The sequence below is a fragment of the Macaca thibetana genome, chromosome 6, assembly GCF_024542745.1.
Source record: "Macaca thibetana thibetana isolate TM-01 chromosome 6, ASM2454274v1, whole genome shotgun sequence".
In the NCBI taxonomy this organism is placed as follows: Eukaryota; Metazoa; Chordata; class Mammalia; order Primates; family Cercopithecidae; genus Macaca; species Macaca thibetana.
The window spans coordinates 139,233,649-139,260,209 of record NC_065583.1 but is presented as its reverse complement, the minus strand read 5'-3'; positions in this window follow the sequence as shown (position 1 = coordinate 139,260,209).

Here is a 26,561-nt window from a genome sequence, read left to right as displayed (position 1 = left end):
TCCCACCTGCCTCGGCCTTCAGATGTGATGTGACTTCTCTTTGCTATTGAATGTATTTAGAGTTCCAACAACTGAGGCAGAAACCAATTAATTTGAAAGTCCACATTTTCAAATGGATATAGTGGCTGTTACAAAAATGTTAAGCTTCGAAACATGGATAGCATTTAGGTTTCTAACTCTCAAACCAGAACACATAAAAGTAATACTGGTGGGTCAGGGAAATGAATTTCTGTAATAAAAACCTTGCCTCAAACCAGAGGTGTACTGGGTATGAAAATTTTAAATTCAGTTAATAATTACTAGGGGATTAGATATACCAAGCACAGGTGTTAAGATGACATGCCCAAATTTTGGGCACAAGAAGCTCACATGTCTTGATGGTCTGGATGCTGGAAACATCCTCTGTCCTTAGACATCTGTCTGGAGAGAGATGACCACGTCCATGCCGTTGTTGATGCTCATTTATCCTTAGGACCATGAATAATTAGTGTAAATAAATTATTTTAAATTATAATTATAACATAACTGTATGTATGTAATTTATTGTCATTATTGTGACTTAATGTAGATAATAAATAGTAAATTTTGTGTGTATTTATAGAGTTGCCACCTCTTTTATCAATGTGCTTGAGCTAAGTTTGCCAAAAAAGAAATAGATACTATTTTCTTTTATTATTATGAACTGAATATTTGTGTCCTCCCAAAATTGATATGTAAAAATCCTAACACCCCAATGTGATGGTCTCAGGAGTTGGGTCCTTTCAGAGGTAATTAGGTCATGAGAGTGGAGCCGCCATGAATGGGATTTGTGTCCTTATAAGAAGGGTCAGGAGAGGCTTCTTTTCTCTCTCCCTGCTCTCCAGCCTCTGGGGAGGAAACAAGAACATGGCCTTCACAAAGAACCCAATCAGGCTGGTGTGCTGCTTTTGGAATTCCAACCTCCAGAACTGTGAGAAATAAATTTCTATTGTTTAACTCACCCAGGAGTCTATGACAATTTGTTATAGCATTCTGAGCTGACTAAGACAGTGATTGTAAAATAAATATATGCTCAAAGTCAAAGAAAATAAAGAAAAGCACACTGGGAGAAATGGTGTCACTTAGCCCACCTAACCCTCTCATCCTCTAAACTCCTGTGATGTGCAAATGATGGGTCCCATTCCTTTGGGCACCTTGAAATACACCATCCTGACTCTTGAGACTTGTCCCAGGAGGACCGCTCCTCGTCTGGCTCTGCCCAGCAAAGGAAGGGGTTCTGACACTTTTCAAAGTTCCTAATCCTATTCTAGCACCAGGGCCTTCTTTGGCTCCAATACACGACATGAGCTCAAAGCCATACTCCATCTCCTGTCACCCACTAGCTTCTTGGGAGTCCCCACTTCCCGCTGCCTTGACCTCAGAAGATTTAGCTTTGGAAACTTGGCCCATGCCTTGTAAAAGTTTGTCAATCTCCATGGCATCAGAGGTGACATGCTCACAAAATTTAGGGGCCAAGAAGGCCACCACTTTGTACAACTCCCTGGAGCACACTCATGCTGTATTTATATGAGGAAAGCCCTCACAGTCACAGCAGGAGTGGATGGCACCGCAGGAGCTGTGCAACATGGCAGTCTGGTGGCCAGCATTCTCAGAGGAGGATTGTGTGGGCCTGGCAAAGTGGGCCCTCAGGCTTGCTGTTGCTGTTGGCAGTAGGGGCCACACCTCACACAGTCATGTGGCACATTTCCTGGTCAGATGCAGGCCCTCTTCTGTGGTGGTTGACACTCAGCTTTGTCTTTGCTGGTCACACAAAAGGCCACTCATACCTTAGATTGACCCACAGCTTATCTCAAAACAGACCCTAATTGCCCATTCTGGAATGATGTGAAATAATCTCCAAATAATTAATTCCAAATAATAATAATTCCAAAATAATTCCAGCCAATGCCTACATGTAGTGAAAGTGTCAATCTGAGCCAGAGGACCATGTTACACATCAAATGTCCTGTGCTGAAATTGAAGCATGCAGTCTGAAAGTATTCCGATGAAAAATGCATAGGGAAAAAAGTACATGGCTTATGTACTCATCATGCCTATCATTCAAATAATTCCTATTACGCCTTTATTTGTGCCAAGTTGATTTTTTTTTACCATTGACTGAACAAAAAAATGATGATATGCCCAACCTCTTTCTTTTAGTTTTTTAAACTAAACATTCACGCCAATCCTAGGTATGACTGACATTTAAAGTTGTGTTAAAGTGATTAACATTTCTTTCTGTTCCCTCCTCATTCTCTTTTCTCTTTCAGTCCTCCCTTGACCCTAGGCACCTTGTCTTTATTTATTTATTTTTTTGCTTTTATTTCCAGTTCAGGGGTACCGTGCAGGAGGTAACCTTTCCAGTGCAGGAGGTGCAGGTTTGTTACACAGGTAAATGTGTGTCACACAGTTTTGTTGTACCAATCATTTCATCACCTAGGTATTAAGCCTGGTATCCATTAGCTACTTCTCTTCATCCTTCCCCTACTTCCCACCCTACACCCTCAGATAGGTCTCAGTGTGTGCTGTTTCCCTCTATGTGTCCATGTGTTCTCATTATTTAGCTCCCACTTATAAGTGAGAAAATGCAGTATCTGGTTTTCTGTTCCTGCATTCATTTGCTAAGAATAATGGCCTTCAGCTCAATCCATGTCCCTGGAAAGGACATTATCTCACTCTTTTTTATGGCTGCATAGTAGTCCATGGTATATATGCACCACATTTTCTTTATCCAGTCTATCATTGATGGGCATTCGGGTTGATTCCATGTATTTGCTTTTGTGAATAGTGCTGCAGTGAACATTTGTGTGCATGTGTCTTTATAATAGAATGATTTATATTACTTTGGGTATACACCCAGTAATGGGATTGCTAGGTTATTTTTTGACTTTTTAATAATAGCCATTCTGATGACTGGTGTGAGTTGGTATCTCATGGTGGTTTTGATTTGCATTTCTCTAATGATCAGTGATGTTGAACTTTTCTTCATATGCTTTTAGCCACGTGTATGTCTTCTTTTGAAAGGTATTTGTTCATGTCTTTAAATAACCCCAGGCACCTTGAACCTCAGCTGTTTTGGGTTCTTCATTTCCAGGGAATCTTCATCTATGAGACTTTTCCTTTCCAAAATGTGTCTTTCTTAGGCCCCATTCATTTGTCTTCCAATGAGTAATACCTGATGCATTGGTTTTAATTTATGATTACTAATAACTTAATGTACTACCCTTCCTGAAATCATACACCTGCATGCAAGTGCATTCATAGACACTTAAATAAGATCCATTAGAACCTTAACCCAAAGGAATCAGCAGGGATGAACTTTTAAAATAGCCACAAGTGCAGATATTTGGGAATAAGATTGCTAAAACTGTAACTGAAATAACAACAGGGTGAACTGGATTGTTACTGTCTTCACTCAAAAAAAGCCTGTCCATCTCCTGACCTCTCCTCTGTACCCTAATTAAATATGCTAGATATGACTAACAGGGTCACCTATCACTTCTTCATCTGCACATCATGGGGTAATGTCTTCCCATGGCGAAAACAAAGAGGGTCCCACCCCTGAGGAAGAAGAGGTCTTTGTATTCTTAAAACTCTAAAATTAGAACAGGAGGAGAATCTCAGTGGATATCTTATTAGTCAGGATAGGCTAGCTGGTGCTTCAGTAACAAATAGCCCCAAATCTTACTGGCTTCTTAAAAAAGGTATATTTAATGTTTAGGCACCATGAGGTTTCAGATGGGAATTCTGCTCTGCATTGCTCATAGTCTGAGACCCAGCTGACAAAGCTCCCACTTTCTGGAGCAATTCTGGTTGCCGCAATGGAAGGAAAGATGGGTAAAGAGAATGGAGGATGTGTGTACCCTGGCCATTAAAGTTTGGTCAGAAATTACATGTATCACTTCCTCTAACACTTTGTTCCCCAAAGCAAACCCTATGGCCACATTTACCTACAAGTGGGACTGGACACACAATTCTACCATGTGCCTATAAGAACAGAATCAGAATATTTATGAAAAGCCCAAGTAATTAATTTAAAGTATCTAAAAGATAATCCAACATGAAAACAAAGCAAAACTCTTGTGGTCCTGTAGTGAAGGCAGTGGTTTGACTATGTCTTTTCACAATCCAATAGGAATTTAGAGTATCATACACTATTATTTTATAGTAAAATGCCAAGAGCAGAGCCTGGCATTTAACAAGAGCCATTATTACTATTACTATTATAATTATTGCCATTACTATATAATTATTATTGTGACAAGAGGGAAAACATATCGAGGGGTATGAAACGATTACCTAAGATCACACAGCTAATTAGGAACACAATGAAGATGAGAACACACATGTATTGAATCCAAGATGGGAGTATTTTTCTCTTAACTCGTCCTAATGCATAGAAAAGACATAATCATACTGGTTGGATTGTGAAAAGACACAGTCAAACCACCGCCTTCACTATAGGACAAGTGTTTTGCTTTGTTTTCATGTTGGGTTGTCTTCTAGAGCAGTGCTCAGCAATCTCTTTCTGTAAAGGATCAGACAGTAAACATTTTTGGCTTGCAGACCATATGGTTTCTGTCACAACTAATCAACTATGCCGTTGCAGCACAAAAACAGCTACAGATAATATCTAAACAAATAGGCACAACTATGTTCCACTACAACGTTCTTTGCAAAAACACACAGCAGAATGGATTTGGCCAGCGAGCTGTTTGCCAGCTCCTGTTCTCGAGCATTCTTCAGTGGGGAAATGCTGCTTAAGGGAAAGTCTGAAAAGAAGGGAAACAAAGAAACATTAGTGTGCCCCGGTTTCCTCTACAGTCAAAAGCCCACCTTGTAGGGTGATGGTGGACTGAACAAGCTGATACATGCAATGCACTTAGAAGAGTGTCTGGCACCCGGTAAGCCCCCCATTCACCTCCATGAATGGTGATTTCCCCTTACTGAGCATCAGCCACTGTCCTAGGTGCTGGAGGTTGAGTTGCAAACAGAACAGAACTCCTGCTCGCCTGGAACTGATATTCTGATCCAGCAAGTCAGACAAACAAAGAAACAAACACATAAAGCTATCAGGAGGTGATTAGGGCTGAAAAGGAAAATCATGCAGGGTTAAAGGGTGGCTAGAAGAGGTGAGTTTAGGAAGTTTTATGTAGGGTGGGTCAGGGAAGAGATTTTGAGCTGAAGACTTCACGAAGGGAGGAAGAGCACACGTGCAAAGTCCCTGAGGCCAGAGCCTGCGGGTAGATCCTGTGGTGAGGCGGGTGTGGTCATAGCAGTGCAGGGTGGAGGAGGTGATTTCTGAGGGAGGTAAAGTGGAGAGCTGAGAAGAATCTGAAGAGGACAGGAATGTGCCTTGGCAGAGACTTTGGATCTAATTCTGCATGAGTTGAGAAACATTATTAGTATCATTTACTATAATAATTATTATTATTCTGTGCCATCAGTGCCCTTTTTTCTTTTGCTCACTGATTCTTCACTTTTCCACCTGCTTACTCCTTTCTCACTCCTCCCCCTTGCCTCCTCTCTTTCTCCATCTCTGCCTCCTTCTCTCTGCTCCTGCAGATCCTCTTTTTGCCATTTTGTAATCCTTCTTTTGGGTGACACATAGCTCTGTTGACAGCACCTGAAATCAAGGACATCGCTGTCTCTGGTAATAATGGAAGGGGAAGCTTGGCCCAGCTCAGGACTTTCCAGAGAGATTTAAGTTAATTCCTCAGACACTGGGCATCAGACAGAAAAGGCTTAAGGAGAACAAGATGAGAATTAAAGCAAAAATCATCAAGAATATTTTGTTATTATATTTTAAAAAAAGATCCTAAAACATTTAAAACTTGCACAAGTTGTATTGGGTTGGTGTGAATGTGGTGGGAGAGATATGGATGCATAATCAATTCTTTTTATGGTGTTTGCAGTGTGAGTTTGTGAGGGGGTATGTTTATCCCAGGATTCAGAGAATAACAAATTTTTGATTACCAGGACTAATGGATGTGACACCAATATCCCAAGTAGCTGAATATTAAAAAGTGATTTCTGCAGACATATTTGCAAGATAAGCTGTTGTGTTTCAGTTGAACAAATATATGTGTATATGATGGTGAATCTGTGGGTATATATGCCATAGAGAGAGGGGGAAATGGAAGGTGGGAGGGAAAGAGAAAGGGAGAAGGAGGGAGAGGAAAGAGAGAGGAAGAAAGAGAGAGAGAATATGCACAATATGACCTGAAATCCTGCTATGCTCACCAGTTTGTGGCAGCATTTGTCCATAGGAAAGCACTTTAAAAAAATTGTGGTGGGAACACTTAACGTGAGATATACCCTCTTACTAAATGTGTAAGCATATCATGCATGAGTGTTGATTACAGGTACAACATCGTGCAGCAGATCTCTAGAGCATGTTCATCTTGCTTGACTGAAACCTACACCAGTTGCTTAGTAAGTCCGCCTCTCCCCTCTCCTATAGCCCCACTGTTCCATTCTCTGAGTCTATGGATTTGACTATTTTAGATACTTCATTGATGTAAATCCAGGAAGCACTTTTTTAATGTATAGGAAAATCACCTGTGGGCCAGTGGCTCTTGCGTAGCTTCCCAAACTCTAATGTCATATGAATCACCGGTAGAATCTTGTTGAAGTGCAGATTTTGATCCGGTGGGTCGGGAGCAGATCCTAAACTTCTGTGTTTCTAATAAGCTTCCAGGTTTGGCCTGCAATACAGTCCCATGGGCCATCGTTGGGTAGTATAGTGGGATGTTTAATGTAACAGTAAGCTCAAAAGCTTTAGTTACATTAAATATCTATTTTATTGCATTAAATGGCAACATTTGTAATAATACAACTAGGCCAGAGGTGGGCAGATAGGTCATTTCTGGAAGAGGACCTCTGGAATTTCTAAAAACAAGAGGATTTGGTTAAAGTTTCCAAGGTAAAGTTATTTGATCTGGAAAAATGTGAAATCTATGGGGAAAGATTCCAAATGTGGTTCCAGTGTTGGCTGAGGTGTCCAGATGTCTGGAACCCAAGCGGACACTGATCAGGTCTGCCAGGTTGGGACCCCTGGTCTGAGCAAGGTGTGAGGCCTATTTGCAAACCTATCTGACAAAGCCATGCTGGGAATGGACTCGGGGCAGGACCCGGTAGCTTGTTAGAGCTTGTTGGCTTTGGGTGCCATCTTGTGGCAAAAAGCAAGAAACAAATTGTAAAATCTAGAAACAATCAAAGGTAATATAGTTCTCACCTATGCATGATGTTACGTTAGGTACTATAATTAAGAACAAAAAAAAATTAAATACCTAAATTGTATCATTGAGACCCTTGCTAAATTCAACACACTTCGCTTTAGCAAACATTGTATGTCTACTCTTGTCTGCTGTGTGACCATGGGCAGATTGCTTGATGTTGCAAGATCTTGAGTACTAAGTCTGTAAAATGGGAATAATTAACCTACCTCGTGAAACTGTGGTGAGTATCCCACCCATGGAAGATGCTTAGCCCCAGTGACCGATACGAGCTCAAAAGGAAGAGAGAAAAAGTGGTAGCAATGATTATTAATCGTTGTAGTATAAAAGTAACAATTATAAGAAAAAACATAATATTTTATTATTTCCATTTTAAAACAAGGAAAATAAGATCTGGAAGTCAAGTGATTTATCCAAGGCAATAAATCCAATGTCAGATCTAGATGTCAAATATAGGTCTTTCTACTTGAGACAGTGGAACCTTAATTACAAAGTTGCCTTCATTGTATGCATTAGTCTGATAAGCCAAAAGAAAAGCTATATTAGTCAGTTTTTACTAGGCTATGCACAGTAACAAGTCACTCCAATACTTCTGTGGCATACACCACACAAACGTTTACTTCTTGCTCCTGTTATGTGAACTTCGCAAGTGGTCTGAGCCATGAATGCCCCTGTCAGGTCTTGCTAGGCGAATACAATTTTGGGAGAAAGGGGCAAGGAAGGTATTAATAATAATGTTCTATGGTGTGTACGTAAAAATCTTAAACCCCTTCAAAGTCTGAAAGAAATCTTCTGAGGTCATACAGTCCATTTCCAATGTGTCCCTTCTACAGGTAGGAAAGAGGCTCAAAGTAGACAAGCGGCAGCCTCAAGGTTATGAAAAGAGACATCATACCCTGGGATGTGCTCGCTTGTGAGAAGTAAAGAGTATTCTCTTGGTGCCCCATTACCATGAGCCATCCCCATGCCTGCTTTCCTTTCCACCCCACTGTCTCAGCCTCAAGAAAGGAACCCTTATGCCATCAGTTTACTAAAGTGAAGGTTTTATCCAAGGGTGCTGGCTGTTAGTGGCTTTAAATGCAGCAGTTCCTGTCCCAGGACCTGGGGATGTGACAATTTAAATGTAATGGCCCCAGTGCTTCATCCTGCCCCATAGTCACATCCTTTGTTAGGTAATTTTGCAGTTCCTCCTACTGGAAGCAAAGTGTACTTCTCCACCCCTTGACTTTGGACTTGGCCATGTGACTTGCTTTGCCCAGTTAAATGTTAGAAGGTGTGATGCAATCAAAGACCTGAATTGCACCTGCAAGGTTCAACTTTTATCCTCTCTATGAGAAGATGTTCCTAGAATCCTACTAATCCAAGGATGAGGGGAGATAGACTCATGGGACAGACCTGGAATCAACCAGCAGCTTAGAGCCCAGCCCAGCCCAGCCTGGATCAGCCACTCCTCAGCTGACCTGCAACTGTGTGGAAGAAAAAAAAAAGCTTATTTATGCCACTGAGTTTTGAAGTTATTTGTCATAGAGAATTTTTATGGCAATAGCTTACTATTCGGGGGTATCCTTTCAAAACTCATTATGCTTGCTCTCTTGTCATTTAGCTTTCACCTAAAAATAGAGCACCACAAAATTTGTAGATAATTGAGGACTCAGTTAATAGCTTCTGCTTATCAAAGCTTTGTGATGGCATGTCACCATTTCCAACAAAAAATGCACAAGCCTTGTAAGAAGAGAAAAATTTTGCATGCATATTCTAACTCTCTGACAAAAAAAAAAAATGTTAGAAGGGAGAGATTAATTGTTACTCAGAGTTTTGGTTTGTCATTTTTATTTTCCATCATACAGTAACTGTGAAAGACGAATGAGACAAAGAGGAGCAGAAAAGTACGAGTATGAGGAAAAGGAAGAAATCTAGGGAAAAAAGAAGAGAGAGGAGATGGAGAAGAGGGTGGATGCTAGTGGGAGGGAAAATAAGAAAAGGATAAAGGAAGCCACAGCAGAAAGGGAAAGAGGCCGAGGGTTCTCATGGAAAATCCAGGGAGTTGGAATGGCGAGAATGATTGGGGGTAGAGGCTTCTCTCCACTCTATGGACACGCACAAGCACACACATGTACACCACCCATACACATATCTGTTAGACAAACAAAATGCATATGTAACCTAAAAACTAAATTTCTAAACTGTATTTCACAATTTATGTAGCTGATTTCATGTACTTCTATATAAGGATTCTTCAAAAAGTTTGTAGAAAACGGGATGAAAGGATAAAAATTGAAAAGATAAGCTTTATTTCTCAACATAAGCTCCGTCAAGACACTTTAGTAAGCAATGATACCAGCCATTTAGTCCATCCCCGAAGAACTGAGAGTCTTTGGGACTTAACCATGTCAATGCAATCTTTTTTTACATTAAAAACTGAAGGAAAATAGGTGGCCTTTAAAGGTTTTCAGGACTAGAGAACAGAACGAAGTTAGAAGGAGGTAAATCAGAAATGCAAGGTGGATACCTAAGGATTTCCCATCGAAACTCTTGCAAAGTTGCCCTTAGTGACAAGAGGGGAGAGGAGGAGCATTGTCATCGTGGAGAAGGACTCTCTGGTGAAGATTTCATAGGTATTTTTCTGCTAAACCTTTGGCTAACTACTTCCTCAAAACACTTTTTTTTTTTTTTTAAAGACAGAGTCTTGCTCTGTCGCCAGGCTGGAATGCAGTGGCACAATCTCGGCTCACTGCAACCTCCACCTCCTGGGTTTCAAGTGATTCCCCTGCCTCAGTCTCCCGAGTAGCTGGGACTAGAGGCGCGTGCCACCACACCAGGCTAATTTTTTGTATTTTAGTAGAGACGGGGTTTCATCATGTTGGCCAGATGATCATGATCTTGATCTCCTGACCTCGTGATCTGCCCGCCTTGGCATCCCAAAGTGCTGGAATCAAAACGCTCTTGTAATAGGCAGATGTTACTTTTCTTTGGCCCTCCAGAAAGTCAACAAGCAAACTGCCTTGAGCATTCCCAAAATCTGTTGGCAAGATCTTTGCTCTTTGATGCTTTTTCTTTAACGGGACCCCTTCCACCTCTTGGAATCCACTGCTTTGATTGTGCTTTGTCTTCAGGCCCATACTGCTGAAACTGTGTTTCACCTCCTGTTACAGTTCTTCAAAGAAATGCTTCAGGACCTTGAAGCCACTCACTTAAACTTTACATTAAAAGCTCTGCTCTTGTCTGCAGATGATCTGATCTGGGTATGTGGTTTTGGTGCCAATCAAGTGGAAACTTTCCTCAATTTTAATTTTTCAGACAGACTTGTGTAAGCTGAACCAGCGGAGATGTCCATGGTGTTGGCTATTGTTTGTGTTGTCAACACTGTCCATCCTCTTCAATTAGAGCATAAACACGATGAATTATTTCCTTGTGAATTGATGTGAATGGTCTGGTGCTGTGGGCTTCATCTTCAATATCATCTTGTCCCATCTCACAGCAAGTTATCCACTTGTGAACTGCTGTTTCTTTGGGGAATTGTTCCCACAAACTTTTCACACAGCATCAGTTATTTCACTATTCTTTTACCCAAGTTCCAGCACAAGTGTAATGTTTCTTCTTGCTTTATTTTAGCAGGAATCATGTTGCTCTGATAGGGGGTCTTTTCAAATTGGTGTCTTATACTTTTTAGTGCCTCAAACTAGATCCCCTTTAGACATGTTATGACAAGTTACTAGAAGCTTATTTTGGCGCAAAAAAAAAAAAAAAAGAATGAAATCCGTGCATAATTTTAAGTTTTTTTTCCATGAACTTTTTGAAGACCTCTTGTATTTCATGTTGCAGTACATTTCAAACAGTTATAATTGCCCACCTTGGGATGTTATGTTGGGACGTGGCAGGTTATAACATGGGGAGTTTGGGCTCCTACTCACTGCTTCCCCACTGCCAACACTGGTGATACTGAAAAGTGGCTACTGAGATGAAAAGTGTTGAGAATAGGAACGGTAGGATGGGAGAATAGGGAAAGGGGAAAGCAGGAGAAAGAGGGGCCAGGACAGGCACAAGAAATTAGGGAATGATGCTGTCCCACCAGCTGCCTTGCACTCCTAGTTGCCAATCCAGGCTCAGTGCACCCCCAGTCCAGTGCCCCAGACGCATGGTTGGGCTGGACTTCCTTCCGCTGGCTGAGTCTGGGAGCACTCTATGGGTTTGCAGAGAGCTGACTAGATGGCACGACCACCTTTTTCTCTACCATGTCTGAACTGTGTTTGCAAGATCTTGGTTTGCCTGTCCTACCGCTGTCCTTTTCCTCACTCCTATTTTTCTGTCAAGAAGTCTCCAGCTCTCAAATCCTAGGCATGACTGTACCCACAGACATCCTGTAAGGGCATAGGAAAGTCAGGGTAACAGATTGCCTCAAAGCCCTCTCCATGGGTTTTCCCTTGGAGATAGCCCATTCAGGGCACCAGAATAATGCTCATCAAAGTTGTGTGGCCTAGAGATATCACTTTCATTCTCTTAATTTTCAATATGCTTTCCTGAGTGAAGGAGCAAAGGCGAGACAAACAGGTCAAGGCTGGGAGTCATGCACAAACAAACCTGAGCACACCCCACGGAGATCACCTACCATATAAATCTGATATGAACAAAAAAAGGGTGAGAACCTTATTTGTAATGTATCTTCTGCCTCCAGGCAAACTAAGTTCAGTACCTTCCAGATACTATATACTCGTGTACCCAACTCTGAAAGTTCCTAGAAGAAAGAGAGCCCATGCTATTCCTCAATGGTACAAGTCTTTAAATTCTTCATTTTGTCTGACAAATTCAATTAAATGTTTTTGAGATCAGTCCTATCTTTCAGCCATCACTGGGGTAGGTGGCTGGTTTTGTTGGAATCCTCCTTCTTCCTCTCCCTTCAATTTCTCCACTACTGGTGATCACTGTTGAATATTGGTGTTATCGCTGTGTATCCCTTTGATGTTGGGAAAGTTGCTTTACCTCTCTGATTCCATTTCCTCATCCTTAAAATGAGGCAGAAAATAGTACCTACTTCCTGGGATGGTTGCAATAATTAAATAACTAACAAACTAAGGGCCTAGAACAATCTTTAGCATAGCATGTGTTCAAGAAATATTAGCTATTATTATTAACTCATTAGGCTAGTAAAACACATAACATAATAATAACAACAGTAAAACTACCAATGACTAAGGACTTATGCACCAACCAGTATTGTAAGTATTTCGCCCAACATTAAAGAAGCAAAATAGGGGAGTGGTTAAGAGTGGTTAAAGTTCTGGAGCCAAAACTGATCAGAAAATTAGATCAGATACAGTCAGATAAACAATCAATCATGTTAAACTTCTCAGGAATATGTGATTTAAAAACCAGATGGAAATGAAAAAATGACTTATTGTTGGTGGAATTTAGACATCATCTGCAGTGCAAGGTAAGTGGTATGGTGCAGGGAATGACATCTATGCCTGGACCTTTCCAGTACCCTTCAAATAACACCTCGTATAGCTGGCCATGGAGCAATTCTTCTTTCTACCCAAATGTAAAATGAGCTTGCTGGGGCTATATTTTCAGGTGTTTGGGGTCCAGTGCAGAAGAGTAATAGAATGAGGCTCCCCTCTAAACCAGGGCGCACATGTTGCTGTTAGTCTCCTAGCCTGGAGGGGACATCTGCTTCTATAACTCAGCCCCTGAGACAAGAAGCGACTCCAGTGAAAACCAGAATAATAATCAGGTGGAGAAAAGTAATAACTTGAGCCTTGCCAGGGCTGGAATCAATTTATGCCTGCAGCGTTTCAGTTTTGAGTCACTAAACCTTGGTCAGAGTCTTGGGAGAACAAGACAGTACAATTCTGAGAAGCAATCAAAAAGTGACTGCCAAGTTATTGGGAGGTTCCATGGTGCATTTCTAAACCAGCGCTAATCTAATAAATGTAGGTGCAATGAACTGTGAAATTGAAAACATGACTGTCCATATTCTCTAAGCCAAGGGAATAAAATGGTCATTTTCCCCTTTATTTCATATGAAAAAGGAATCAGAGATAATCTCTGATTTTGGACTTTTGTACAAAACAGGGAAGTCTGCATGTCTAATGGCATTTATTAACAGTGAGAAAAGAATTAGAGAACTGTAATTCTTGGCTGACCAGAACCCCAGCTTCAAGCAAAAGGTAAGCTGAGTGCTGGACTTTTGAGTTAGAAGGTCTGGGGTAGGAACCCAGCTCTGCCATTTAAGACCGTGTGAAGTGAGGGCTTTCATTTCTATTCTACATTCTCAATGTGAGGTTTAAATGAGATAATGTTTGTGAAAATGCTTTATAAATTGGAAAGCATCATTTTAAGTGGATGAATGAGTGCGTGTGGGAAACAGGATGTGCAAATATTTTCATTGCTGTTTGGGAAATCATTGAATAAAACATTTTCTGCAAGTCACCCAGTTATTTTTGTTTTACTTCTGGTTTAATCTATTACAGCATAGAAAACAAATAGAATTTTTGAAAGCTGAAGATATTGTTGAGACTGTGGGTTTCCATTTGAAAAAACCTGCATGTGCTGAGAATATCAACCGAGTTTTTGGGACTGAGCTAGTTGCTATAGAAAACACAGCCATGATGAAGATGCAGTGACTGCTTTCAATGTGTTCATAATCTAATGGAAGTTGGGCGGGACAAAATAAGTGAATTTCATACAAAATGGAGTTACCAATGGCAAAAAAATGTCTAAAAATGTCAAATAATTGTAGTTAAAAGATGACCTCTAGATAGGAGCTCAGATAAGACTTCATGGAAGAAAAGGCATTAGGGATGTGCTTTAAAGAAAGGGGCATGCCTTGTTCAGGTTCAATCAAGAAAGCAAGCTAAATGCTTCTAACATGAAGGATTGAATTCCAGGAATTAGTTACCAAAACAATGACTGGGCGAAGTAAGCAAAACCTGAAGGGCTCTGGGTTGCCTAACCCAGAGATAAGTATCTGAAGGAAGATATTCCCATCCCTACAAATGAGGAAACAAAGATCAGGTGGTTCCATCCACAGCCAGGAGCTCATTCTGTGGCACTTCCAGGAATGCCACCCAGCTATCTGGGACTGCCAAAGAGGGGCTGCCACCGGGGACACTTCTGGAACCATAGAGCACTGTCTTGGAACCACAGTCCTGGAGCACCCCTGATCGGCAGCATCAGATGACAGCACTAGTTTCCCAGGCAGGGCATGGTGTGGCTAGTGCTGGGACCAGGAAGAAGGCTCCATGCTCTGTCTGCCAAAGACCAGAGCATAGAGTCTACTAGTAACTCCTAGTAGAAATGAGAAACAAGAGAAAGAAAGGGAAATTAAGGGGAAAGAAATAAAGGAGGAAGAGAAAGAAAGAAAGAGAGAAAGAAAGAGAGAAAGAAAGAAAGAAAGAAAGAGAAAGAAAAGAAAAAAGAAGAAAGAGAAAGAAATGAGAAAAATAAAGAAAGAAAAAGAGAGCATGAGTAGTCTGCATAGACAAGTCATGCTGCAGTAATAAGCAATGGATGTTTCTTTCTCATTCACTGTGCATGGGACTGTTCACCTCTGCTTCATGACATTTTTACTCTGGGACACAGGTGGATGGAGCAGCCTGTTTCTGGACCATTGTTGGTCTCATGACAGGAAACCATATGCTGGCTCAAGAGCTGCTGCTTGAAAGTGACACACATTACTTCCACTCACACTTACATTTTATTGGCCAAAGCAAGTCACATGGCCTTCCATGGGTTTAACAGGGTGTGCATGTGTAATCATCAGGCAAAGAGGGACACTAAAATTGGTGGAGAGCCACCCAATCTACCACAACTAGAGAGTCCCTTGAACCTCTGTCATTACTTTACTTTCTCCACTGAGAAGTAAGTTCCTTTTTGTCAAAAGCACTACAATGTGGAAGATTATGAGTTACTCAGTATGTCCACTGATGATGACACTTGTAGGTGCAAGTATGTTCAGAATCTATCAAGAGGAGCAAATGCAAATTCAGAAAAGCATATATTCCAGTGAAGACAATCACTAGCTCTTCCATCTTAAAAAGGGCTTGGTGTAATCTACCTGGACAGACAGAGGGTTGATCCCTTCAGGGAGTCCCTGCATAGCCTCCATGCCTGCTGCCATAGTTACAAGTTCAGGAACTGATTAAACAAGCATTGAGGTGGCTGGGGAAGGACCCACCTTGGCAGGAAGTCCTTTTGTGACCATCATCACTGGAGACAAGTACTCTCACATTCCAAGCCCAGTTCAGGAGACACATACCCAACCTCATTGTTACCAACCTTCCAATGTTACACATATCAGGTCTCAAATCTGGACAAATTATTAACTGCTGCTCGTGAGTTGCTTTAGCATCTGTTCACATGTTGGTTTGTCATCATAATTCAAGCTCTCTCTTCTTCCAGGAAAAATGAATGACATGGTTATGTGCAGCCTTAAGTTTTGCTCCCAGAAAGACTTTCCTTCCCTATTGTCCTTCAGGGCCACACCAAGTGGGGTTTTAAAGTCACAACCATCTCTATAGAACCAGGACCTGCGCATCATATGCACCAGCTATAAACCAATGGTTCATATTTCTGTAGTGGCCTGTTCTTAGCAAACTCCCCATGACATCAGAGGTGTGAGCTGAGGGTCATGTAGATTCCAGCAAGCTGGCAGTGTGAACTGCCCACTTCTGCAAATTCCTTGTGCCTTCAGAAGCTGCAGAGGCCTAGTCCCATATCTACGACTTGCATTTGGTGGTGAAACACTGCTGGGTACATCTGACTTTATGGTTTGTTGGATGAAATAACAGTTCATGATAGGCAGCCAGGTTACATGGCCACCTGACATTTCGTGCCCACACTGCTGGGCACAACTGACTTTATGATTAGTTGGATCAAGTAACACAGTTAGTTCACAATAAGTAGCCAGGTTACATGGCCACTCAATGTTTTGTCATCAGGGGTTCACTTTCCACTAAGGCTCCATAACAAGTCCTCAAAAGGAAATAGTTTTTTGTTGAAATAGAATAGCTTTGCTCAAAAACTCTCAGGACCTTTGCTGTGATCTCCTGTTGAGGGTTGCCATAGGTTCCTCACAGAAACTCAAACTGCTTCAAATACTTCAAGATCCACCGATCTCCTGAATCAGAAAGTTGAGTGGTACTGCTAGACCAGATGGAGAACTGTCTCTTGTTTGGGTATCTTACACTAAGTTAAATTAACTAAAAGTGATTCAGAGCAGCACAATGCAAATATAACTCACATCCCACTCAAAATCCAAAGAGGCTTACCTAGCATTTTGCCTCTTGGTAGGAGGTGTTGGGTACAGGGATGTGCCTTCACCCAGGAGGAGATATATTGACATGCCCTAGACCATTGAATTTCCCAAGCAAATTGAGGTAAAAAGACCTTGTATTTGGGGAGCAGGATTATTCCTCTACTCTCTAGGTCCTGAATCTTATCTCACCTGATTAAGCTTAAAATAACCTATAATAATTCTTGAAGATCATTTGTCTTCTGCATACCCCTATGCAGGGTTAAATAGGAGTTACAAGTATAATAATTGTAAAAAGAGTAGCTAGCATTTGTTTTGTGATTATTATTTGCATTGTGCATGTATTAACTCATTTAATAATCACCATAGCTCTATGAGATAAACAATATTACTATCCTTATTTTGAAGGGTCACCACCCCTGTACCTTCCTTCTCTTTTTCTTTTCTTTCTTTCTTTCTTTCTTTCTTTCTTTTTTTTTTTTTTTTGAGATGGAGTCTCACTCTGTCGCCCAGGCTGGAGTGCAGTGGTGCGATCTCGGTTCACTGCAAGCTCCACCTCCCGGGTTCTCGCCATTCTCCTGCCTCAGCCTCCCGAGTAGCTGGGGCTACAGGCCCTCACCACCACGCCTGGCTAATTTTTTGTATTTTTAATAGAGACAGGGTTTCACTGTGTTAGCCAGGATGGTCTTGATCTCCTGACCTCGTGATCCGCCCACCTCAGCCTCCCAAAGTCCTGGGACTACAGGCGTGAGCCACTGCACCTGGCCTGTACCTGCCAAGTAGCACTAATCTGCATGGGTACCTTCCTCCTTCCTCCCCTTCCCAGAAATGTTTGCTTTATTATTATTATTATTATTTAAACTATTTTGGTAGAGCCCTCCAGCCATTTTCTTTGGGTCCTTCCTGTCGTGAAATATCTTTCTCCACAAGTGAGGATTCTTCTAATTGTTAAATATTGATTTTAACTATATGCCTAGGGACTGGTGAAACAACCAGGTGTGATGGGCATCTCATGAAGCCATATTTGAAGTGGATTTGGGCAAAACATCACTAATCTCACGGTCTCCATAAGCCCCTTCTCCAGTCTCTGACAATTTGTTAGCTTAGAGTCAATGTCAAAATAATCTTTCCCTGGTACTCAGTTACCATGGTTAGTGCTCTTCAGTTATCTTTGGAAAAATAGGAGGAAGGATCGTATCTTGTCTTTGAGGTATTATGGCAGTCCTACCTTGGTGGTCCAACTTCTTTATGTACTGCCCAGGGCCCTATCTGTTGTCACTTTCTGTCATAGTGGCTTAGCTTCCATCAGACACATAGTCACGTAATCTGGAAATTATGTGTTTATTTAATATCATGTGGGATGAAGTTACTGATAATTTTCAAATTAGGCATCAGGGCCTGAAAGTGAAGTTTTCTATTGAGTTTTTCAGTTTCATTTGTCAAAATACTTTGAAGTAGGAGATTTTTGTTTTACCACCAGGTTTCCAACAGGACAGACTTTTCCATACTGGTCAGTGTATGGGGACACTTGACCCCAGTACAGTATTTTATTCACTACTCTGCTAACAGGAGGGTCATCCATTCTAAGCTACCTTTGGATTCCTTTTTCATCAATAGTGAAGAAACCTCTAAGACTGTGGCCTGAGTTCTCCAGATACATCACCATAGGACTTTGAGATCTGATGGGTAAAATCCGAAAGAAATGAAATTTTCCCAGGGCTCCAGTCCTCTTTGTTAGAGGGGTGGGACTTCATATTAAATGGGTAAACTGTGAATCGACAGGGCATGGTATCACTTCAGTGTTTATTGGTCTAAGTTCTCAATTTTGTCACTAAAATTGATTATTTTAGTTAGACACACAAATGTAAAATCAAGGAAAAAAATAGGTATTTTCCACAGTACCCATTTAAATTGAGCATTTTAAGTTCTCCATTGATCACAGCTGCTCCTCCTCAGTAATCTGAATATTTTGGTTTTGCTGAAGTGTAGGTAGGGCCAAGTATGGCCCGATGCCTCTCAGTGTTTAATCATCACCCGTGTGAAAGTGGCACTGCTATCCACAGTCCTCAAGACTCTCATTTCCTCATGGAAGTCAGGGATTCAGAGGGTGGTGGCCGTTTTAGTGTTCTTCTTCCTTGGCCATGAGTTTATACTACACAAATTTTGGCAAATCCACAGCCTCTCACCCTGAGAGTTCTTTTTAGCTATGCAAATCAAGTAGGAACTTGATGAATTACTCATATACCCATGGACCTTCAGGATCACTTAGCTTCTGCCAAAGATCCTTGCTAGCTAAATAATTCTCATTACCAAGTCAACTCTGCTGCCTACCACAGTAAATACACCCCCATTGTCTCTGCTGGATAAGTGCTTCTCCTCCGCCCCCATCACTTCCCAACCAGTTCCCTCAACCCCACTGGAAACAGGCAACCTGTTTCAACAGTAGTACCTTCTGCTAGCACACCCAGCCTACCCCAAACAGCCATGAAAGCACTGTTCAAAGATGGCGGGTCTCCTCTCCAGTGTTATTCCCAAAGGCCTTAGCAAAGGCCTTTCTGGCTTCTCTCCAGAAACTCAGAGGGATAGGTCCTGGTCAAACAGGCTAAATTCACTCCCGCATTCTCATCTCTCAAGATCTTTTGGCTTCTTTTTCTACTTAATGCTAAGAAATTGATCTTGTAATATCACTTAGTGGCTTCAATCTATTCACCAAGCCAACAACTGAGATCACTTTCAAATGCTAGAACTAAAGTAACTGGTAGTTGCACCTGCACTGGTAAGTCCAGTCCAGGCTAAAATCATTCACTTCCCTCCTTGGCCAGACAACCTAGGAAAACATTCTCTTTTTTTTTTTTTTTTTTTTTTTTTTTTGAGACAGAGTCTCTCTCTGGTGCCCAAACTGGAGTGCAGTGGTGCGATCTCAGTTCACTGCAGCCTCCACGTCCCAGGCTCAAGCAATTCTCGTGCCTCAGCTTCCCAAGTAACTGGGATTGCAGGGGTGCGCCACCACACCTGGCTAGTTTTTATATTTTTAGTAGAGATGAGGTTTCACCATTTTGGCCAGGCTGGTCTTGACTCCTGGCCTCAAGTGATCCGCCTGCCCCGGCCTCCCAAAGTGCTGGGATTATAGACCTGAGCCACCACACCTGGCCTGAGAATACATTCTTATGTGACTCCCTAGACTGTTACAGATAAAATGAGAAAAGTACCACAATTTTCTGTTTTGTTTCGGTACATAAGCTTTTATCAACATTCATCTTTATAAGCGAACCCCAAGGGCATTGCTAGTTCTGGGACAAAGGAACTTCACCATCTTTTGTTTGTTTTTCTAACCCTGACTATACCTCTGTAAACATTCTCTTCACTATAATCTCTCGAGTTAAATACTCTGCGTGTGTCTTCTGATACTATGCAACTTTCCCAAAACTCAGAATCTCGAGTAGAGTTTTTGACTGGCTGAGCCTGGTTTATTTGCTTACATGCTGATTATCCACCGAGTGAAGAGGACTGTGAGTTTCTGCCTTTCACCAAGACTCACTCATGGAGATTTCTCTGAAACAGAAAAGATGTCACAAGGAACAGTAGTTTTTAAAAAGACAAATGTCCATTATACTGGGATTGACAAGTCATTCTACTTGGACAGAAAGGAGGATATACATAGGGGCAGTGGAAGGAAATTGGGCTACAAAAGCAAATGAGAACTTTATTAATTCAGAAGGGCTTAAACGCCAGCCAAAGAAAGATATATCTCATGAGATGGGAAATTGGCTGCCACTGACAGTCTTGAGTAGAAAAATGACATGTAACCTGTGTTTAAGCAAGATCCATCAGGTACAAGAATGAAAATAAATCACAGGAAGGAGAGAATGTTACTTTCTCCATTGAATTGTAAGCCTCACGGGGCAGGGCCTTGTGGACTTGTTTAATGTTTCTCTTCCAGGTGACTAACCCAGTGCCTGGTAAGTAGTAGGTGTGCAATCAATGCTTGTGATGGAGAGCAAAGAGACAAGGATGAATTAGGAGGCTACTCAAAGTTAGCCCCAGTGAGAAATAATGAGGCCCGGATGAAAGGGTAGAAAAATAACATATATTTAACATTCACCCTATACCAGGCATTTAATCTTTATTATCTGATTGATCTCACAATTACTCTTACGAGGTACATATTTGTTTCAATTTTACAGATGAGGTTCAAATAAATTAAGGGAGAAAGTCCACATTCAGGTATGCAATAAATAATGGAGCTGGGATTTGAACCCATGTCTGGCTCTGAAACTCCCCCTTGTCCAGGATGTCATGCCAGGAGGGAGTCATGATGGGGGAAGGTCAAGAAGGCACAGAGGTAAGAGAGACTGGCAACTGGCCAGGTCCATTGGGTGGGACAGAGTGTGAGGCAAAGTGGAGGAGTTTGGGGCTTTGAGCTGGAATCCCAAAGAGAATTGTGATGACGTTAAAAGAAATAAAGCAGTCAAGGGGACTTTCAGGGATGGAATGCTTGGGTCAGCTCTGGACATGCTGCGTGTGGGTCCTGGGGGGACATCTAGATGGAGCTACCCATCAGGTAATTGGAAATGCCAATTCGGATCCCAGGACAGAGGCAGCAGTGAGGAAGTACACTTGCAAGTGTCCCATGTTGAGGCGATTATTTGAAGCAGTGAGCATAGATGAGAAAAAGTTAGCCAAGGTCATGATATAAATGTACCTGGTCCAAGCATGGTCCAAGCATGGTATGCAGGATATCTGAATATGCACAGATCCTAAGGTACGTCCTGAAAGTAGGTCTGCTTTACTAAATCTTTTGATCAGCAGTTTTCTTGAGGTTTTCGCATTTACTTAAGTAGTGTGTGTTGGCAGGGGGAAAAATACACGCGAGTCCTGATCAATGAAAGCTTTGCTGTGGGTCTGACCTATGTCCTGTAACCTGCTCAAACTTCTCAGGGAGGGAAACTTTAAATACCCAAGTTAAGAACTATGAATGCAGACAATTCTCTGTCTGGGAGCGGAAGATCCAACCTTTAGAGGCCATCAGTCCTCAGGCCACGACTCCTCAGGCCACATACCTGTTACAAGAGGCTTGATATGGTTTGGCTCTGTGTCCCCACCCAAATCTCATCTCAAATTGCAATCCAAGGAGGGACCCAGTAGGAGGTGATTGGGTCATGGGGGAGGTTTCCCCCATGGTGTTCTTGTAATCATGAGTGAGTTCTCATGAGATCTGTTTAAAAGTAGCACTTCCCCATTTGCTCTCTCTCTCTCTGGCCGCCAAGTTAAGAAGTGCCTTGCTTCCCCTTCACTTCCTGCTGTGATTGTAAATTTCCTCTCTCTCTCTCTCTCTCTCTCCTGCCACCAAGTAAGACGTGCCTTGCTTCCCCTTCACCTCCTGCTGTGGTTGTAAGTTTCCTGGGGCCTTCCTAGCCATGTGGAACTGTGAGTCAATTAAACCTCTTTCCTGTATAAATTACCCAATCTCAGGTGTTCTTTATAGCACTGTGAGAACTGACTAATACTAGGCTTCAGCTGATTAATCCCCAGGGACAGCTTTCAGGATTAGATTTTTGCGTCAGTGTTTCCTCTCCCTTCTACTCCCCTCCCCATAAAGATTTAGTGGGCAGGACTGACCTTGTCTGAAGGGATCCTCTTGGTCGGGGGGCTTCGAAGAAGCCAGATTGTCCCCTTAAGAGTAGTCACTACTATGAGCCCCAAAACGTTGGGTCCCTGTAATGCTATGCGCTCTGTCTCCAGCTGACTTGCACTGAAGCCTAGTCAGAGACGGCCACCTTTGTCTTTCGACAGCACATCAGAAAGTGACACAAAATTTCTCTTTGAGCACAGATAATTCAAAACGGCTGAACTTTTAAAAGAAGAATCTTTTTGCCTGCAATGTTCAATAGTGGAAGAATACCCTGATTAATTTAGGAAACTATTTTACCCTAACTTAGTTATGAACGACTGAAAATGTGCCTTTACATCTGTTTAGGATGACATTTTGGGCATCTAGTACTACATTGCAATCTCCATGACAATAAACACACCGATTTGTTATTTGATAGTTGCATAATTGTGGTTTTCTTCTGCTTGTTCTCAGAGGTGGAAAGCTGCCTGTTTGCTTTTTTCCCTCTTTTTTTTTCAGGAGAAAAAAAACAAATGTAAAACACACCAAACCAGAGGGAAAGAAATAGTCAATATGCCACTGCTGCATGTAAGCTGCAAGTTTATTTGCCAGTTTACTCTCTTTGAAATATCTATGAAGTGCTTCGCCGGCGGGTTCTCCTCCACATACTCTGAGTGGCAATGCTCATTCACGACCAGCAGAGGGCAGGCACGACCTCCTAATACACTGGGAATGCCATCTTGCCAGCACCAGGAGCAAAGGCGCCGTTGCAATCTGTAACTTCAACCATCTCTCTCAACCACTGTAGACCTAATTGCCATGATAAAAACAGATCTGTGTGAGCTTTGTAGTCACACGGTCTCGGTTAAATCTCAGCTCTGCCACATACTAGCTGTGTGACCTTGAACAACCTACTTAACCTCTCTGAGCCCATTTCTTCCTCATTTCTAAAGTGGGGCTATTAATAATACCGATTTCATAGGCTTCTTGTGAATATTTAATGAGTTAATATATGCAAGGCACTCAGAACAGAGCTTAGCACATGGTGACCTATTATATTTATTGTTATTATTAGTAGTATTACATAAAACTCTTTCATTCTGTCTCTCAGGACTCCAACTAAAGTGTCCAAGGAGAAGGGACACCACTCAAGAGGAAGGAAGAAAAAGGTTTTGGTGAGTCTCGGGCCACACTAGGACTCTCTGGGTGATGGAGAAGGGAGCTACAGAGATGTCCCTGCTCCAGCAGAAGAACAGAAAGATGGCTCTAGCCGGGGGTGAGAGAGGCCAAATGAGCTAAGCTTTCCTGTTTCTTTCTTTCCCTAAAGGCAGAAAGACCTGAGCTTGGGCCATGGGAAGGTCAGCAGGCATCTGGTACAAGAAGGGCTTCGGGCAAGCGAAGAGCTGTTCCTCCTAGCTGCATTGAAGCACGGTGCAATTAGCTGTAGCCTGAGGGAGTCGTCGTGAACCTGGCCACCTGGGCACCTCTCCTCGACATCTGGGTGAAGGACAAAGGGAAAACTCAACTCCGAAAGAGAGGCCTTGGAGGTGATTTTACAGCCAGAGTGGCAGAGGCCAGGGAAGCAGGTGCTCCCATATTAAGTAGCAAAGCCGTTAATATGGTAGCTAGAAGTGATGAGACCCTGGCTGTGTGGTGGGGAGGCAGGGGCAGGGATCCATGGCAGAAAGAAGAGGGTATACTTTCCTGGAGATGTTTCCAAAACCCCTGGGTAGGGATCTTGAGTTGAGCTCTGGTAAGCATCTGGAGGACAAGGACCTCTTATCCAGCCTTGTAGAGTAGCAACTGTTTGGGTCATAGGCTGTGAATAAATATTCCAACTCTGTCTCCTTCTGACAGGTAATAGGATGGCACTTCCCTGCTCACTGGAAGTCGGTGTGGCCATGTGACGTTCTGTGGCTCATGAAAGATAAGCAGAAGCTTTCAGAGCCAATGCAGACTCTACCATGATTTTTTCCCCTGACCTAGCTGCTAAGGGTTCCTCCAGGAGCCTGTGTCCCTGTGTGACTCTGATGAGCAGAGCACAACTTAGGCTGACTTGTGACTGACATGCAGCCATTGAAATGTCAGGTTATTGTTTATTTGTTACAGCAGCACACCCCAGCCTGTCCTGATTGAGACAGCAGCTCATCTTTGTGTAGCCCTCTGTCACATCCAGCATGGCTTTTTCACACTGCATCACCTCATTTGATCCTCTGGAAAGCATCTGAGGTAAGTCTGTTATCCCAATTTACCAGCTGAAACTGGGTCTCTGAAAGCTTAAGTATCCAAGGTTCCAGAACAAAGTGACAGAGCTGGGAATCCAACCCAAGCCCCAGGATGCCAAATCCCATGCTGTTCCTCCCCCACCATGCTCCCTAGTGTGATGACACCCAACAAACGGGTACCGACTGAAATTGAAATAATACTGGTCAGCACAGCTGCAATCACCAGCATCACAGCACTTTCACGAGGGCAGTGCTTTTTGTTGGTGTCATGAGCATATAATATAACATAGCCAGTTTTATAAAGAGCAAAGGTTAGCAAGAAGTGATGCCTACAGTGTCTTACACGAAAGTCAGACATCAGATATTACCTAGGGAAGGCTCTTACTGGGATGAATGATCTATCATTTATTGTAGAATTTTCTTTTGTTTTTTTTAGACAGAGTCTTGCTCTTTCACCCAGGCTGGAATGCAATGGCACAATCTTGGCTCACTGCAACCTGTGCCTCCCAGGTTCAAGCTATGCTGCTGCCTCAGCCTCCCGAGTAGTTGGGATCACAGGTACGTGCCACCACGCCCAGCTAATTTTTGTATTTTTAGTAGAGACAGGATTTTGCCATGTTGGCCAGGCTGGCCTTGAACTCTTGGCCTCAAGAGATCTGCCTACCTCGGCCTCCCAAAGTGCTAGGATTACAGGTGTGAGCCACTGTGCTGGGCCTATTGTAGTACTTTGAAAACCAGCTCCTGTAATTAACATTCTCCATGGCTCTGGCACTCTCCTCATACCACTCCCCTACCCACAAAGTCCCTAACAACAGTTCTCCTGACTCTGAGTTCTTGCATTCTTTGTATCTAAACTCTCTGCCAGTCATAGTTACCTGTTCTAGGGCCTCAATCACTCAGGGCCCTTTTTTTTTTTTCCTGGGAAACCAGCAACCTACTCCAGCTAACTCATGCAAAGGCTGACGGTATGTTATTGCTGCGACTCGTCACGCTTGTGTTTTAACCTGGCTCTCCAGTCCAGCAGTGGGATTTCAGAGCAGCTCACAGTCTGCTAGGGGAGCTATCTCAGCGCCGGCCGACTTTTGATTACACCTCAAATCACATCCTGTTGTTGGCAGCCAATTCTACTTAGCCTAAGACTGCTTTCTGCATCCATCCATCCTTCACTGCTGACTTTGAAGGGATCAAAAGAGCCCTGTGTATTTTTCTAATCTCCCTAATCCTCGTAACTATTCCTGTGAGGATGCAGGTATCATCACTACCATTTTTCAGATGAAACGAAGGCCCAGAAAGTTTTAGTGACAGACCCAAGGTCACCCCTGTGAGCCGGTGGCAGAGATGGGAATGGAACTCAGACCGGCTGGTCTCCCAGGCCATCAGTCTCCATTAGACCCTGCTGTCTCGCTGAATTCCCCCTGCAGTTTTAATTGAATATCATGTTCTTCTTCACTTCCTGCCCTAAACAGGGCAACAGCTGCCGCTCACCCTCCTGAGCCGGCTGGCGGTACTTCAGTGGTGGGTGAAGTTATGCTGGGGTGGAAAGCGGGTGAAGAGTTTCAGGATAAAAGGACCCATCAGACTGGAAGATATTCACGACGGTATAAAAGGGATGCCCTGACTTTCAAATGACATCGTGTCGGGGACCAGGCTAAGAGGGAAACTGCTTGGGAGGGTGAGTATGGGAGTTGGAAGGACGGGACACTGTGGAGGAAAAAAAAAAAAGGTGTGTGTGTAATTGGATGAAAACTTTTTGGCAAAAAAAAAAAAAAAACCATGGAGCACTGTTATTGGTGAGAGGCCCAATATGCGACATGGCTGGACTGTCCTGGGTTCATGTTCTTTTCTTGAGAACAATGCTATAGGGTTTCAAAGGGATTAAAAGCAAGAGGACTAAGATTCGCTTCGCCCTATTCCATCTGCTGCACAGTTTCTACAGCAGTGGTTCTAAAGCTTTCGGGTGCAGCAGAAGGACCTGGGGTACTCGGTAGAAGTGTTGGTTTCCGGTCCTCTCCTAAGAGACTGCGGCTCAGGAGAGTTTGTAGTTGTCTTGTAGGGCACACTTAGGGGAAGGCAATCAACGGTCATCCAGCTTCAAGAACTTGTGCCCCTGTACCTCATATACATTTTGGAAAGGTCTTTTCCTTTGGGAATCAGAGGAGGAGGCCTGCAGGGGAGTGGCTTGTGTCTACAGCTGCTAAAAAAACAAAAACAAAACAAAA